The 17,173-nt window shown below is 44.2% G+C and overlaps 1 protein-coding gene across 1 annotated transcript in view; it reads right to left on the bottom strand.

The window, feature by feature from the left end:
- Positions 1 to 17,173, bottom strand: part of LOC117508815 (mitogen-activated protein kinase kinase kinase kinase 5-like) — a 183,957-nt gene that overhangs the window by 129,410 nt on the left and 37,374 nt on the right. The gene's annotated exons all lie outside the window — the stretch shown is intronic.

The following is a 17,173-nucleotide window of genomic DNA, read 5'->3' as shown; positions in this document are numbered from 1 at the left end:
AGAGAGAGAGAGAGAGAGAGACAGACAGAGAGAGAGAGAGCAAGAGAGAGAGACAGAGACAGACAGACAGAGAGAGAGAGAGAGAGAGACAGAGACAGAGAGACAGACAGACAGAGAGAGAGAGAGAGAGAGCAATAAAGAGAGAGAGCAAGAGAGAGAGAGAGACAGAGAAAGAGAGAGAGAGAGAGAGAGAGACAGAGCAAGAGAGAGAGAGAGAGACAGACAGACAGAGAGAGAGACAGAGAGAGATGACACACTCCTGGTGGGTTTCATCACCAAGGCTGATGAGACTCAATATAAGAAGGAGGTCAACCTTCTGACCAAGTGGTGCAGACACAACAACCTCCTGCTGAACGTCAGCAAGACCAAGGAGATTGTTGTTTACTTCAGAGAGACAGTGGAGACTCTGGATGGCATTACCCTGACCTCTAGTAATACTGTGAGAAATCTTGGAGTCATTTTTGATCAGGATATGTCCTTCAATGCGCATATTAAACAAATATGTAGGACTGCTTTTTTGCATTTGCGCAATATCTCTAAAATTAGAAAGGTCTTGTCTCAGAGTGATGCTGAAAAAATAATTCATGCATTTATTTCCTCTAGGCTGGACTATTGTAATTCATTATTATCAGGTTGTCCTAAAAGTTCCCTGAAAAGCCTTCAGTTAATTCAAAATGCTGCAGCTAGAGTACTAACGGGGACTAGAAGGAGAGAGCATATCTCACCTATATTGGCCTCTCTTCATTGGCTTCCTGTTAATTCTAGAATAGAATTTAAAATTCTTCTTCTTACTTATAAGGTTTTGAATAATCAGGTCCCATCTTATCTTAGGGACCTCGTAGTACCATATCACCCCAATAGAGCGCTTCGCTCTCAGACTGCAGGCTTACTTGTAGTTCCTAGGGTTTGTAAGAGTAGAATGGGAGGCAGAGCCTTCAGCTTTCAGGCTCCTCTCCTGTGGAACCAGCTCCCAATTCAGATCAGGGAGACAGACACCCTCTCTACTTTTAAGATTAGGCTTAAAACTTTCCTTTTTGCTAAAGCTTATAGTTAGGGCTGGATCAGATGACCCTGAACCATCCCTTAGTTATGCTGCTATAGACTTAGACTGCTGGGGGGTTCCCATGATGCACTAAGTGTTTCTTTCTCTTTTTGCTCTGTATGCACCACTCTGCATTTAATCATTAGTGATTGATCTCTGCTCCCCTCCACAGCATGTCTTTTTCCTGATTCTCTCCCTCAGCCCCAACCAGTCCCAGCAGAAGACTGCCCCTCCCTGAGCCTGGTTCTGCTGGAGGTTTCTTCCTGTTAAAAGGGAGTTTTTCCTTCCCACTGTCGCCAAGTGCTTGCTCACAGGGGGTCGTTTTGACCGTTGGGTTTTTCCGTAATTATTGTATGGCTTTGCCTTATAATATAAAGCGCCTTTCAGCACCTGTTTGTTGTGATTTGGCGCTATATAAATAAAATTGATTTGATTTGATTTGATTTGATTCTGCAGAGGTCACACCCAACAACCAAACCAAATTCCTAGGGGTGCACATCAGTGAAGACCTCTCCTGGACCACCATCACTGCATCACTGGCAAAGAAAGCCCAGCAGTGCCTCTACTAACTGTACAAACTCAAGCGAGCAAGTGCTCCACCACCCATCATGAGCACATTCTACCAAGGCACCATTGAGAGCATCCTCACCAGCTGTGTCACTGTATGGGGCGGAGCTGCACTGACTACAACAGGAAAGCCCTGCAGCACATAGTCAACGCAGCTGGAAGGATCATTGGTGCTCCACTTCACTCCCTGAAAGACCATCCCTGGTTCTCAAGACCAGGCACCTAAGTGGCTCTACTCTATTCTACTTTCCTTTTTTTTTAAGATATACAGTGAGGAAAATAAGTATTTGAACACCCTGCGATTTTGCAAGTTCTTCCACTTAGAAATCATGGAGGGGTCTGAAATTTTCATCTTAGGTGCATGTCCACTGTGAGAGACATAATCTAAAAAAAAAAAAATCCGGAAATCACAATGTGTGATTTTTTTTTAATAATTTATTTGTATGTTACTGCTGCAAATAAGTATTTGAACACCTGTGAAAATCAATGTTAATATTTGGTACAGTAGCCTTTGTTTGCGATTACAGAGGTCAAATGTTTCCTGTAGTTTTTCACCAGGTTTTCACACACTGCAGCAGGGATTTTGGTCCACTCCTCCATACAGATCTTCTCCAAATCTTTCAGGTTTGGAGTTTCAGCTCCCTCCAAAGATTTCCTATTGAGTTCAGGTCTGGAGACTGGCCAGGCCACTCCAGGACCTTGAAATGCTTCTTACGGAGACCCTCCTTAGTTGCCTTGGCTGTGTGTTTGGGGTCATTGTCATGCTGGAAGACCCAGCCATGACCCATCTTCAATGCTCTTATTGAGGGAAGGAGGTTGTTTGCCAAAATCTCGCAATACATGACCCCATCCATCCTCCCTTCAATACGGTGCAGTCATCCTGTCCCCTTTGCTGAAGAGCACCCCCAGAGTATGATGTTTCCACCCCCATGCTTCACGGTTGGGATGGTTTTCTTGGGATTGTTCTCATCCTCTAAACATGGTAAGTGGAGTTTATTCCAAAAAGCTCTATTCTGGTCTCATCTGACCACATGATCTTCTCCCATGCCTCCTCTGGATCATCCAGATGGTCAATGGTGAACTTCAAACGGGCCTGGACATGTGCTGGCTTGAGCAGGGGGATCTTGCTGCCCTGCAGGATTTTAAACCATGACAGCATCATGTGTTACTAATGTAATCTTTGTGACTGTGGTCCCAGCTCTCTTCAGGTCACTGACCAGGTCCTCCTGTGTAGTTCTGAGCTTTCTCAGAATCATCCTTACCCCACAAAGTGAGATCTTGCATTGAATCCCAGACCGAGGGAGATTGACAGTCATCTTGTGTTTATTTATCAGAAAGTGGAAGAATCATAACAGTTGTTGTCTTCTACCAAGCTGCTTGCCTGTTGTCCTGTAGTCCATCCCAGCCTTGTGCAGGTCTACAGTTTTGTCCCTGGTGTCCTTAGACAGCTCTTTGGTCTTGGCTATGGTGGACAGGTTGGAGTGTGATTGATTGAGTGTGTGAACAGGTGTCTTTTATACAGGTAACAAGTTCAAACAGGTGCAGTTAATACAGGTAAAGAGTGCAGAATAAGAGGGCTTCTTAAAGAAAAATTAACAGGTCTGTGTGAGGCAGAATTCTTGCTGGTTGGTAGGGGATCAAATACTTATTTGCAGCAGTAACATACAAATAAATTATTAAAAAAATCACACATTGTGATTTCCAGATTTTTTTAAATTTATTTATTTATTTATTTATTTTTAGATTATGTTTCTCACAGTGGACATGCACCTAAGATGAAAATTTCAGACCCCTCCATGATTTCTAAGTGGGAGAACTTGCAAAATCGCAGGGTGTTCAAATACTTATTTTCCTCACTGTGCCTTAGTATACGAGGTCTGTCAATAAAGTATAGGTCCTTTTTATTTTTTTCAAAAACTATATGGATTTCATTCATATGTTTTTACGTCAGACATGCTTGAACCCTCGTGCGCATGCGTGAGTTTTTCCACGCCTGTCGGTGACGTCATTCGCCTGTGAACACTCCTTGTGGGAGGAGTCGTCCAGCCCCTCGTCGGAATTCCTTTGTCTGAGAAGTTGCTGAGAGACTGGCGCGTTGTTTGATCTAAATTTTTTCTAAACCTGTGAGACACATCGAAGTGGACACGGTTCGAAAAATTAAGCTGGTTTTCAGTGAAAATTTTAACGGCTAATGAGAGATTTTGAGGTGATTCTGTCGCTTTAAGGACTTCCCACGGTGCGAGACGTCGAGCAACGCTCTCAGCCGCCGTCATCAGCCTGTTCAAGCTGAAAACCTCCACATTTCAGGCTCTACTGATCCAGGACGTCGTGAGAGAACAGAGAAGTTTCAGAAGAAGTTGGTTTCAGCATTTTATCCGGATATTCCACTGTTAAAGGAGATTTTTTTAATGAAAGACGTGCGGACGGGTCCGCGCGTCGGGACGCAGCCGCCGCGACGCTCTGCCACAGGAAAAACACCTCCGTTGGAAGCCTTAAGGACAAGTTGGAACATGTCCTGCTGTTAAACAATTTCTCATATACTCACTCCACTGAAAGCCATCAAAAGCCACCTGGATTTTACAAATGGTTATCAACACAGAGGTGTTTTTCCCGTGCCGCCGCACAGCGTCGGCTGCGTCCCGACGCGCGGAGTTTTTGTCTAATAGATTACAATTTGTTCATGTAAATGGGGAATCTTCTTCACAGACTAAAGTTAATTATGGAGTTCCACAAGGTTTTGTGCTAGGACCAATTTTATTCACTTTATACATGCCTCCCTTAGGCAGTATTATTAGACAGCATTGCTTAAATTTTCATTGTTACGCAGATGATACCCAGCTTTATCTATCCATGAAGCCAGAGGACACACACCAATTAGCTAAACTGCAGGATTGTCTTACAGACATAAAGACATGGATGACCTCTAATTTCCTGCTTTTAAACTCAGATAAAACTGAAGTTATTGTATTTGGCCCCACAAATCTTAGAAACATGGTGTCTAACCAGATCCTTACTCTGGATGGCATTACCCTGACCTCTAGTAATACTGTGAGAAATCTTGGAGTCATTTTTGATCAGGATATGTCATTCAAAGCGCATATTAAACAAATATGTAGGACTGCTTTTTTGCATTTACGCAATATCTCTAAAATTAGAAAGGTCTTGTCTCAGAGTGATGCTGAAAAACTAATTCATGCATTTATTTCCTCTAGGCTGGACTATTGTAATTCATTATTATCAGGTTGTCCTAAAAGTTCCCTAAAAAGCCTTCAGTTAATTCAAAATGCTGCAGCTAGAGTACTGACGGGGACTGGAGGGAGAGAGCATATCTCACCCATATTGGCCTCTCTTCATTGGCTTCCTGTTAATTCTAGAATAGAATTTAAAATTCTTCTTCTTACTTATAAGGTTTTGAATAATCAGGTCCCATCTTATCTTAGGGACCCCATGATGCACTGTTTCTTTCTCTTTTTGCTCTGTATGCACCACTCTGCATTTAATCATTAGTGATCGATCTTTGCTCCCCTCCACAGCATGTCTTTTTCCTGGTTCTCTCCCTCAGCCCCAACCAGTCCCAGCAGAAGACTGCCCCTCCCTGAGCCTGGTTCTGCTGGAGGTTTCTTCCTGTTAAAAGGGAGTTTTTCCTTCCCACTGTAGCCAAGTGCTTGCTCACAGCGGGTCGTTTTGACCGTTGGGGTTTTACATAATTATTGTATGGCCTTGCCTTACAATATAAAGCACCTTGGGGCAACTGTTTGTTGTGATTTGGCGCTATATATAAAAAAAAATTGATTGAAATTGATTGATGTATTATAGAAGACATATCTTACAGAATTTTCATATACACCATCCGCCTCACCCGCAAGGGCGATCACAACTGTCAGTGATACAAGCCACAGCGAGCACAATTTGTTCAACCTCCTGCCCTCTGGGAAGAGGTACTGTACCCTGCGCTCCTGCACCACTAGACTCACCAACAGCTTTATCCACCACTTTTAAACCCTCTGACGCACAAAATGACTGTCTCGCACTATTATGCCATTTTGACACTTTGTTAGAAACAGGATAACATGTCTGCTGCTATTACCTGACTGTATTTGCACTACTATGCCACTTGCACAAATAGGTCAAACAGAAGCTGCCATTATTTGCCTTGTCTGTCTCTGCACTATTTCAATTTTTGCTGCCACTTATCACAGTGAACAGTGTGCTCTTAGTTCTTCATTGCAATTTTTTGTGTGTCCATCTGCTATGCACCTTCTTACTTATTGATTGTTTACTTGAATGTTAGATATGTTTGTCTTATTGACGACCTTACTGTCAGAAATGTTTTCACTGTGGGATGGTGGGAAATGTAATTGCTTTGTATGTACATGGTACATGTGAAGAATTGACAACAAAGCTGACTTTGACTTTGAAAAGTGACAACCCACCCACCCTAACCCCTAGAGGAAATACCCACGGACACAGTCATACGTATGCTCAGGCCACAAGAAGACAGACAGGACTCACAACACTCAAGACCATGGAAACTACACTACATCAGCAAAGGGTTGAAAAAAAAACAAATCAATATCTGACAGATACTTTTACTTCAAATACGTCATTTTACCAAGAGCAGTGTGAACAGCAGTCACAACAGAACCCTGAAAGGTTTCGGGGAAAATACAGGCCGTACGACAACCAGCTACAAATGTCAGTTGTTCCAAGACAGCTTTTTAAAGACTTGGTTGAAAAGTCAGTCAGTCAGCACCTTCACCTCCGCAAACAGATCACCGTGTCTACTTGACAGAAAATCTGACCCACTGGAAGACAGCGGCGGCTGACACCATGCAGCCGGAAGTGCTTTTAACGGTGGTAGTGGTTTGCTGGCAACCGCAGGTCCTCCTTCAGGGCTGACATCAAAAAGGTTCTGCAAAACTTCAGTGTTCTTCCCATGTTGCTGGTTGGACACAATCTATGTCCAACCCGGTCTCACGGCATGTCGTGATTCAGCAGCACAAAATATACATTAATCTATTGGTTCGTGATATTGTCATGAAAGTGCCTCATTTTCATCACGGCAGTACGAATTCATTCTAATACATTCCGTGATGGTTGCACAAAATTAAAAGTGAAGCGGGGAGATCGGGTGGTTATGATTAGGGTTGGGGGTAGGAATAATAGTGAGTTTAAAAAAACTGTCACAAAAAGTTAACTCATTTCGTGACGGGAGCAGAAATAAAAAAATGTGAGACTGGGCTGGTATGTCATACCAGAAAACCAGATTAACAGGATCAAAACAAAGTGTGTAGGTAGGATACTGAAACAACACTTATTTCATTTTATTTATTTGGTCTGAGAAGTCACAGCAGATCACTGATCTCCATCCTGACCTCTGTATCTTCTTTCCTGAAAGTGGTGAGAGAGCTCAGAACACAAATACTGTTTATTTTCTTTGAGTAGGTCATGTAGTACTCAGACACAGCCACGTAAGAATGGAAACTCCATTCACTCAACGTGTGTGACATTAGCAAGGTCACTGAGAGGAAAGACACCCTGCACGTAATCAGTAAACAAGTAAACAAGTGAACACACTGAGTGGTCGGACATCACATCTTTGAACCCACCACACCACCAGCTCAACCTTTAACTGTTTCCTCATTTCACTGAGCACAGAGGAAATGTTTCCTCTCAGTGACTCTCACTGTCTTTCTGATGTTCCAAATATGACCAAATTTAGATTAGAAAATTTAACTATTTGATATTGTATCAGAATTAGTGGTGGGCAGTGTGACAGTGCACCATGATATGGACTGAGCAGTACCATCAACATCCTCATTACGCAGCAGCCTATTTATTAAGCATTAGATTTTATTCAAAGGCTCAGCCGGACTTTAAATATTTGTCCTTACAAAATAAAGTTAACAAAAAAAAAGCAGAATATCTGTTAACTTAGAAAACAATAATCATCTGAGTACAACAGATGTTCTAAAAGGTGACAGAGCTGCATTTTTCCTGTTGTGCTGCACATACAGTAGTGTTCAGAATAATAGTAGTGCTATGTGACTAAAAAGATTAATCCAGGTTTTGAGTATATTTCTTATTGTTACATGGGAAACAAGGTACCAGTAGATTCAGTAGATTCTCACAAATCCAACAAGACCAAGCATTCATGATATGCACACTCTTAAGGCTATGAAATTGGGCTATTAGTAAAAAAAAAGTAGAAAAGGGGGTGTTCACAATAATAGTAGCATCTGCTGTTGACACTATAAACTCAAAACTATTATGTTCAAACTGCTTTTTTAGCAATCCTGTGAATCACTAAATTAGTATATAGTTGTATAACCAGAGTTTTTCGTAATTTCTTCACATCTTCACATCTTCACATCAGGCATCTTCTAACTGTTACAGCACTTACAGGTAACTCCAGATTGTCTTTGATCATCCTGGAGCTGATCAATGGGTGAGCCTTTGCCATTCTGGTTATTCTTCTATCCATTTTGATGGTTGTTTCCCGTTTTCTTCCACACGTCTGTTTTTTTTTTTGGCCATTTTAAAGCATTGGAGATCATTGTAGATGAACAGCCTATAATTTTTTTTGCACCTGCGTATACGTTTTCCCGTCTCCAATCAACTTTTTAATCAAACTACGCTGTTCTTCTGAACAATGTCTTGAACGTCCCATTTTCCTCAGGCTTTCAAAGAGAAAAGCATGTTCAACAGGTGCTGGCTTCATCCTTAAATAGGGGACACCTGATTCACACCTGTTTGGTCCACAAAATTGATGAACTCACTGACTGAATGCCACACTACTGTCATTGTGAACACCCCCTTTTCTGATTTTTTTTTTTACTAATAGTCCAATTTCATAGCCTTAAGAGTGTGCATATCATGAATGCTTGGTCTTGTTGGATTTGTGAGAATCTACTGAATCTACTGGTACCTTGTTTCCCATGTAACAATAAGAAATATACTCAAAACCTGGATGAATCTTTTTAGTCACATAGCACTACTATTATTCTGAACACTACTGTATGAGACAAACACCTGTCAAGTACTTTTCTTAGGGTCCATTCACACATAACACAAAGTTGGGTAAAAGAGCGAAAAAACAACAACAACAAAAAAAAACAAATTGGTGAACCGTGAAGAATTCCACACACTGTCAGGAGGGACACACAGTCAGACAGACGTGAACGATCCCACGGCGATGGTTTCGTGCACGCTCGTGTGCGCATGCATTAACACAGTGCGAGGACGTACATTGCACTCACACAGCAGCAATTACATGCTGGACATATGTGCATGCATCAATAAAAATGTGTAAGGACAAAATAATGAGAGAGCACAGAAGAACAATGAAAGTTCTGTTTAAATGTAAGACAATCGTGTTACTGGTAATGATTCTTTTCTTACTGTAAACACACACATACACACAAAGCAATGTTTACTGACACTGTTTCGGCACTCTGATAAAACAATTTGTACAAAACAATTTGGTAAAATATTTCATTCATGTTATAGAGCTGACAATACAATCATAATCCTTCTGTTCCTCTGTACATGAATCATGGTTATGGACGTAAACAAGGAAGTAATGAACTGACATGATTGAATGCTCTTATCATGGACACATCAGTGACTCCGCATGTCCAGCTGTCCAGCACGCAGCACGCCAAAGGACACTGCGTCATGTGGACCATAACTCACGTGGTGGACGTGACATTTGGCACTCCAGCTGAGCATTTACATGATCAGATGAATATTTTCACATGGGGCAGGCTGGCTGATGATATGCGCACTGACATGCTCGCTGCTGACCGCGTTGCAGAGGTGTTCTGTGTTTTTATTTATGACCATGTGAGGACAGCACGTCAACACGTGTGCATCATTGTGGGGTGTTGGGAAGTGCTGGTGGTCATGGCACGGTATGTGTTCCCCAGCTGTGAGTTGCGAGTACACAGCTGTCAGCTGTTCCAGCATGGACATGACAGCCGTCCGGATGCGCACTGCACTGGGGGGCATGCACACTCGCATGCCATTTGTGATGCTCGGTGATGGAACACTCATGAGGCATTTGCAGGACCATTCACGAAGACTTCGCAAAAACTCTGATTCTGTTGTGTTTTGCACTGTATGCTCCTTTAAGCCTTAAAGTGGATTTCTTTAACGTAAAACTAAAAATCTTCATCCAGATTTTAGCTTTGAAGGAGCAGACTTGAAAATTAAATTTAAATTGTGTAGATTAAACTGTTGTTTCGATCATTATTAAAGGGGCCATAATGTGCAAAACTGGCTTTTATCTACCTTTTACATTTTCATGTTTCTCATTCACTCAAGTTGCTCTAAATATACATCATTGAAATATTTCACTGTATGTTTTACTTCCTGTCTCATTCTCCATTGGTTTGATGCTTCACTTTTAGTGTCCGTATTCCCAGATACAAAACAAGTGTTCTTTTGGTACAACAGAGCTGGTAATTTTATTTTTTTTTTTTTTGTCAAAATCTGTGAAGTAGTTTTTAATTCTTCAAAGACTTTATAAAATGAAATCTTGATCCAGAATCCAGATCCGAATCCAGATCACCTCCAAAATTCAGTGGGGTCTTCCATGCCATAATATCTATCTGAAAATTTGCTGAGAATCCATGAAGTATTTTTGACATAATCCTTCTAACAGACAGACAGACAGACAGACAAATAAGCGCAGGTGATTTTATTACATCCTTGGCAGATATAATAATCACAATCAGTGACGGTGCAGGAGAGAAACTGTTTGTTTTCCAAAGCAACACATAACACCGCCAACCTGATGGAATGAATACAAATTCACTGCCAAGTACATGATTAGGTTGTGATAATATTTTTCCAGTTTGCTTTCTGGACCACCCGTGTTTTCCAGAGAGAGCAGAGGTCCATAAGTTGGATACCAGTAATTTTGGAGTGCACCCTGATGCAAGCGTGTAAAACAGCTGTTGAACCTGCGAGATAAATCGAACGGACGGAGAGACATTGTGAGCATTTCATTGTCCAAAGTGCATATTCATTTTCTAACCACCGCAGTGTTACAGTTACCTTCTACTGATAAAGAGGCACACTCCTCCTCCGCGGTCTCGATCTCCAGGTCCAGACAGATTGGGCTTCCAAACCCACTTATATTTAGCATGAGTGCACTACACTGAACACCACAACGACTAAAGAACAAGCACTGGACCTCTGGAGGAAACAGGGAGCTGAACCTGCTCCCATCTATATAAATGCAGAGTGCACACTCTTATCTCTGATGACCTCTCCTGGGCTGGCAACAGTAAAGAGGGTAATCATCAAAAACTGCTGACAACCTTTAATGGAGCTGCTGTGGAGAGTATGGTGACCCCTGACATCTCACTGTGGTGCACCAGGTGTTCTGCAGCAGGGCAGGAAGCCCCTGCAGCAGGTCATCAAGGCGGCACAGAAAATCATTGGCTGCCCGCTGCCACCTCTGGATGACACTGCAAGATCTCACTACCTCCACAGAGCCGTACTTATCACCGAGGACTCACTCCTCCTCACACCCTGCACATCACATGTTCAACCTCCTACCATCAGGCAAGAGATACGGCACGGCAAAAACACAGACTTCCAGAGTCAACCACAGCTTCTTCCCCATAAGCACATTAAAGTCAATCAATCAATCAATCAATTTTTTTTTTATATAGCGCCAAATCACAACAAACAGTTGCCCCAAGGCGCTTTATATTGTAAGGCAAGGCCATACAATAATGATGTAAAACCCCAACGGTCAAAACGACCCCCTGTGAGCAAGCACTTGGCTACAGTGGGAAGGAAAAAAAGTGCATATCATTAGTAAATAAAATGTCAAATGAGCCGACTACTACAAATAAATAAAGAATTATGAAAACACTAGTGTATTTCTTTTTATTTTTGGTGCTATATGCCCAGAGAAATTAAGCCATCAACATCCAGAAATTAGCATGATTTGACGCGCCTCTGATAAACGCTCAGAAACCTCAAACCGTGAGGAACCTGAATTTTGTGACATCATCTCAGGACATGCCCCTAAAATGAATGAGGGAAAACCTCATTTTTACCTCCGCCATATTGTTATGGAATTTTTACTGAAGTTTCATATCCTGATAGGCAAGAACTGATTCTATTTTCAAGGTCATAGGTCAAAGGGCCAAATCAGGAAAAATCTTGGAATTTTTATTTACTGTTTTTCCGGTTATACTTGATGTCTCATGATGGTTCATGTATGATGAGTTATGTTATTACCGGTTTTTCCTGGTCTGCTGTCACACTCGGTTGTAAGGGTTACACCTGTTTGATTGTCACATGGTTTTTTGTAGTGTTTTTGTATTGGTGCCTCATTGGATTTTTTTGTTACGTTACCACTGTCACCTGGGGAAAATAAAGCATACTGGTTTTTTCACAACCTTTTGTGTCTGGCTGTCTGCATCCTGGGGTCCAATTCCCATGCTTCTGGTTCCAACCATAACTTGGAGTTGTATTTGTTGTTTGAAACAACTAGTGCAGTGCCCATAGGAAGTTTGTATTTCTATAGAAAATTGGGAGCTAAAAAAATGAAGAAAAAAAAAAAAAAAGACCATACCGCATAATAACACCAAATACCACCACCAGACCATCTAAATTCTAAAGTGTTGTGAAATACCTTCACCAGAATGCAGCACTTCCACATGCCACCAGTTGTAATACAACCTTCCAATGAAGTTGGGATGTTGTGTGAAATGTAAATAAAAACAGAATACAATGATTTGCAAATCCTCTTCAATTCAGTCACAGATAGTCCAAACTATACCTTTTTGGAATCTTTATGATCAGGCAATTAATGTGGTGTAATCTTCTATGTGATTGGAGCATCCTTTAATTTTGACCCCTGTGTAATTCTTCAGTTGACCCCTACCTGGCTGCCTATTGAAAATTCAAGTGGCCAATCAGTTTTTTTTTAAAGAGTTAATGTCTATGGATTATTTGTGCTGAATTTGATGCTTGTATCTCCATTTGCAGGATTCCACTCTAAATATTCTCTTATCTGCTGCACCATATATGAGATGTAAGATGCTGCTCCTCAGTGTTTCTCAATTACCCTCAAAAGTATTGGAACACTTGATATTTCACACATTTTAATTTGTTTATTACATTTAAAATACTTTTTTTTTTTTTTTTTTTACAAAATTATCTTCCTTAGCTCAAACTGAAAGCAAATGTCTACAACTTGATATAAATGAATTAAAAATATAAAATCCAGCTTCCTGATGAAGTGGTGTAGAGGAGGATTTTCTTAAAAAGAAGACCTGAAAGATCAGCTATAATTTGACAGAAAGTACATCTGAGATGAAAGCCTAGATTTGATGTTTTGGTGAAAGAAACTTTTGTATTTCTTCATAATTGATGTAAATAAAGTACAAGACATATTCAGTGACTCGGAAATGTTTAAGTTTCCATCCCCTGACTTGTCTAAACAAAACTGGCAATAAAACTGATTATTATTTACAGGTTTTATCATGTTTTAGAGATTTGCTTTCAGTTTGAGTTTGAGGAAGGTCATTTTAGAAATTTTTATTCTTTTTTTTGTTTTTGTTTTTCTTGTATTTAAAATGGCATAAACAAATTAAAATGTGTGAAATTCCAAGTGTTCCATACTTTTGGAGGGGACAGTATCCTAACCTTATGATGAGTGCAAAATGAGTGTGGTATTATGTATTATGGGCCCCACCCTGGAGCCAGGCCTGGGGTTGGGGCTCGCGCGCGAGTGCCTGGTCGTCGGGCCTTAGCCCATGGGGTCCGGCCGGGCTCAGCCCAAAAGAGCAACGTGGGCCCGCCCTCCTGTGGGTTCACCACCTGCAGATGGGGCCATGGGGGTCGGGTGTACAGAGGATTGGGTGGCGGTTGAGGGTGGGTGGCCCGGCGGCCCGGTCCATGCTCACAGCCCCTGGCTGTTGGGACGTGGAATGTCACCTCGCTGGGGGGGAAGGAGCCTGAGCTTGTGCGGGAGGTTGAGAGATACCGACTAGAGATAGTCGGACTCACCTCCACGCACAGCTTGGGCTTTGGTACCCAACTCCTGGAGAGGGGCTGGACGCTTCATTTTTCTGGCGTTGCCCACGGGGAGAGGCGGAGAGCTGGGGTCACATTGCTTATTGCTCCCCAGCTCAGTCGCCATGTGTTGGAGTTCACTCCAGTGAACGAGAGGGTCACGTCCCTACACCTTCGGGTCAGGGACAGGTCTCTCACCGTTGTCTCGGCCTACAGGCCGAGCAGCAGTGCAGAGTACCCGACCTTCCTGGAGTCCCTGGGAGGGGTACTAGATAGCGCTCTGACTGGGGACTCCATTGTTCTCCTGGGGGATTTCAACGCCCACGTGGGCAGCGACAGTGAGACCTGGAGGGGGGTGATCGGGAAGCACGGCCTCCCCGATCTGAACCCGAGTGATGTTCAGTTGTTGGACTTCTGTGCTAGTCACAGTTTGTCCATCACGAACACCATGTTTGAGCACAAGGGTGTCCATAAGGGCATGTGGCACCAGGACACCCTGAGCCGGAGGTCGATGATCGACTTTGTAGTCATCTGACCTTCGGCCACGTGTCTCAGACACTCGAGTGAAGAGAGGGGCAGAGCTGTCGACCGATCACCACCTGGTGGTGAATTGGATCCGCTGGGAGGGGAGGAAGCCAGTCAGACCTGGCAGGCCCAAACGTATCATGAGGGTCTGCTGGGAATGACTGGCTGAACCCTCTGTCAGCGAGGTCTTCAACTCCCACCTCCGGGAGAGCTTCTCCCAGACCCCGGGGGAGGTTGGAGAGATGGAGTCCGAGTGGACCATGTTCTCCACCTCCATTGTCGATACGGCCGCTCGTAGCTGTGGTCACAAGGTCGCTGGTGCCTGTTGCGGCGGCAATCCCCGAACCGGGTGGTGGACGCTGGAAGTAAGGGATGCCGTCAAGCTGAAGAAGGAGTCCTACTTATCTTTGTTGGTAGGTGGGGCCCCAGAGGCAGCTGACAGGTACCGGCAGGCCAAGTGTGCCGCAGCCCGTGTAGTTGCAGAGGAAAAAACTCGGGTCTGGGAGGAGTTCGGGGAGGCCATGGAGGAGGACTATCGGTCGGCCTCGAAGAGATTCTGGCAAACCGTCCGACGCCTCAGGAGGCAGAAGCAGCTCTCCACCAGCACTGTTTACAGTACAGGTGGGGAGCTGTTGACCATGACTGGGGATGTTGTCGGGCGGTGGAAGGAGTACTTCGAGAATTTCCTCAATCCCATCGTCACGTCTTCCGAAGAGGAAGCAAAGACTGGGGACTCAGAGGCAGACTCATCCATTACCCAGGCCAAAGTCACCGAGGTGGTTAGAAAGCTCCTCGGTGGCAAGGCTCCTGGGGTGGATGAAATCCGTCCTGAGTACTGGAGAGGAGAATTTGACCGATGGTCGAACCTCGGATTCAGGAGGAGCAGTGTGGTTTTCGTCCTGGTCGCGGCACACTGGACCAGCTCTACACACTCCATCGGGTGCTCGAGGGTTCATGGGAGTTCACCCAACCAGTCCACATGTGTTTTGTGGATCTGGAGAAGGCGTTCGACCGTGTCCCTCGGGGCACCCTGTGGGGAGTACTCCGGGAGTACGGGGTCTGGGGTCCTTTGCTAAGGGCTATCCGGTCCCTGTATGACCGCAGCAGGAGCTTGGTTCGCATTGCCGGTAGTAAGTCAAACCTGTTTCCAGTGCACGATGGCCTCCACCGGGGCTGCTCTTTGTCACTGGTTCTGTTTATTATTTTTATGGACAGAATTCCTAGGCGCAGCCAGGGTGTAGATGCCTATCTCGGCTTTCAGTGGCTTATCAGTCGAGTGAGTATAAGAGAAATTGTGAAGAGCTGGGCATGTCCCAACGTGTCCTCTGACACTCAAAAACAGAGGTGTTCTTTGTCTCGCTCCATCAGCGGCTCCGTCGTGACGCGCGAAGCCTGCGCACAGCTTTCCATGACAAAATCTCTTGTTAAAAGTGAAATCTGTCAGAAAATGGCTGATGTCCAGCTCTTGTGATAACCAGAGAAATTGCACATGACGGTCCCGGATCGACACAGCCATCCATTTAGAAATGAAATGGTGGTTTCTCCCTGTCGATTGCAGCTCGGAGCGTGGCGCGCCGTGCGCCATTGTGGGCCATCCTTAAAGTGGTAGTAACACTCGTTAATCTCTGTGAAGCCCATAAACTTTTCACCAAAAGCCATGTGAATTTTCTGAATGGTTTCCAGCTGCCTGTCTCTAACAGTTTCTGAAAAACTTCTGATGGAACAAAGCCCAAATCATTCCGCCAATTCCTCGCAATGAAAAAACGACGAGAGGGGTGGACCAGTGCTCACTCAAAGCCTGCCCACAGGCGAATGACAGGCGTGAAAAAACTCACGCATGCGCACAAAGGTTCAAGCTTGGCTGACGTAAAAACATATGTGTTGTATGGCTGGGGGGGCCTGGCTGCTGGTTTGTTTGCCTTTTGTTTCCTCCCAGGTGGCATGCATTTGGGACTGAGTGGCTGTGTTGCTGAGGCTGTTAGGACTTCACCCTGATCACCTGCGACTCGTCAGGACTCACAGCTGAGGTGCATCTGGAGGGATTGGAGTATGTTGGCATTTAAGACTGAAGTGCACAGTGTGCATTTGCCAGAGACTCGACCTTGTGACCAGACGGGTGAGATCGTCGTCTTGGGAGCCATCTCATCAGCAGCGGACGCTGAGAAACGTCCAGGTTTGATGCACGGTCTGTGAAAGAGGAGAGGGTGAGGTCTCACGCTCGTCAGCACACTTCCTGAGGTACGTTGGATTTTGTGACTAACAGTTATACAGTCAGTAAATGTGGTGTCCCTCACACCTTATTGTATTGAGCTGTATGTTAGTCATGTATCAGCTTCCACTGCTGTGGTGATTTGTGAACGAGATGTTCCATGCCTGCAGGTTGGAAGCTGATCAGTAATCAAGCCAGGAAGTGTTTGCTGTTTGTACACCTTTAAGTGTTCTGTGTGTAGAGTGTGGACTCACATAATGGTTCCTTCTTTCACAGACTCGGTTGTTGCGGCCACCTGGGGGGTGTCGGCGGGGTCCTTGGGTCCGAAACAGCTTCTGGCTCCGGACCATTAGCGCTGCTGGGAGCGCACCACGCCAGACCGCACCTTTTTGTTATATTATGATCACTGTTATGTATTAAATTCAGTTAGCCTTTGTACCGTGCTCTGCTTATTTCATACTGGGTCCTTCAAACGCTGGTCGGTTCTCCGAGCTGCGTCCGACACATAACAGTAGTCTCTGGCCAAACATCACGGACCCAGCGGTAGCAGAGACGGTTACGCGCCGGGAAGGCGGCAGCAGACGTTCAGTGGTTATCCGGATCAGTTGCGGGGCTCTCCGCCCGGAAGGTGCGTGTTTGAGAACCCATTACTAGATACTAATTTGTGCTCTCTTGCAGCCGTGTCCTGTGTTTGTGCCTTATCCGTGGGTCGTGGTGGAGTGTGACTGGCGACAGCTTCGCGTCACACTCCGACCGGATAAGAGGTTTAAACGGGAGCTGCAAGAGTG

Source organism: Thalassophryne amazonica, chromosome 4 (assembly GCF_902500255.1).
Source record: "Thalassophryne amazonica chromosome 4, fThaAma1.1, whole genome shotgun sequence".
Lineage (NCBI taxonomy): Eukaryota > Metazoa > Chordata > Actinopteri > Batrachoidiformes > Batrachoididae > Thalassophryne > Thalassophryne amazonica.
Note: the sequence above shows the minus strand (reverse complement) of the source record. Positions and strands in the feature narration are given on the sequence as shown.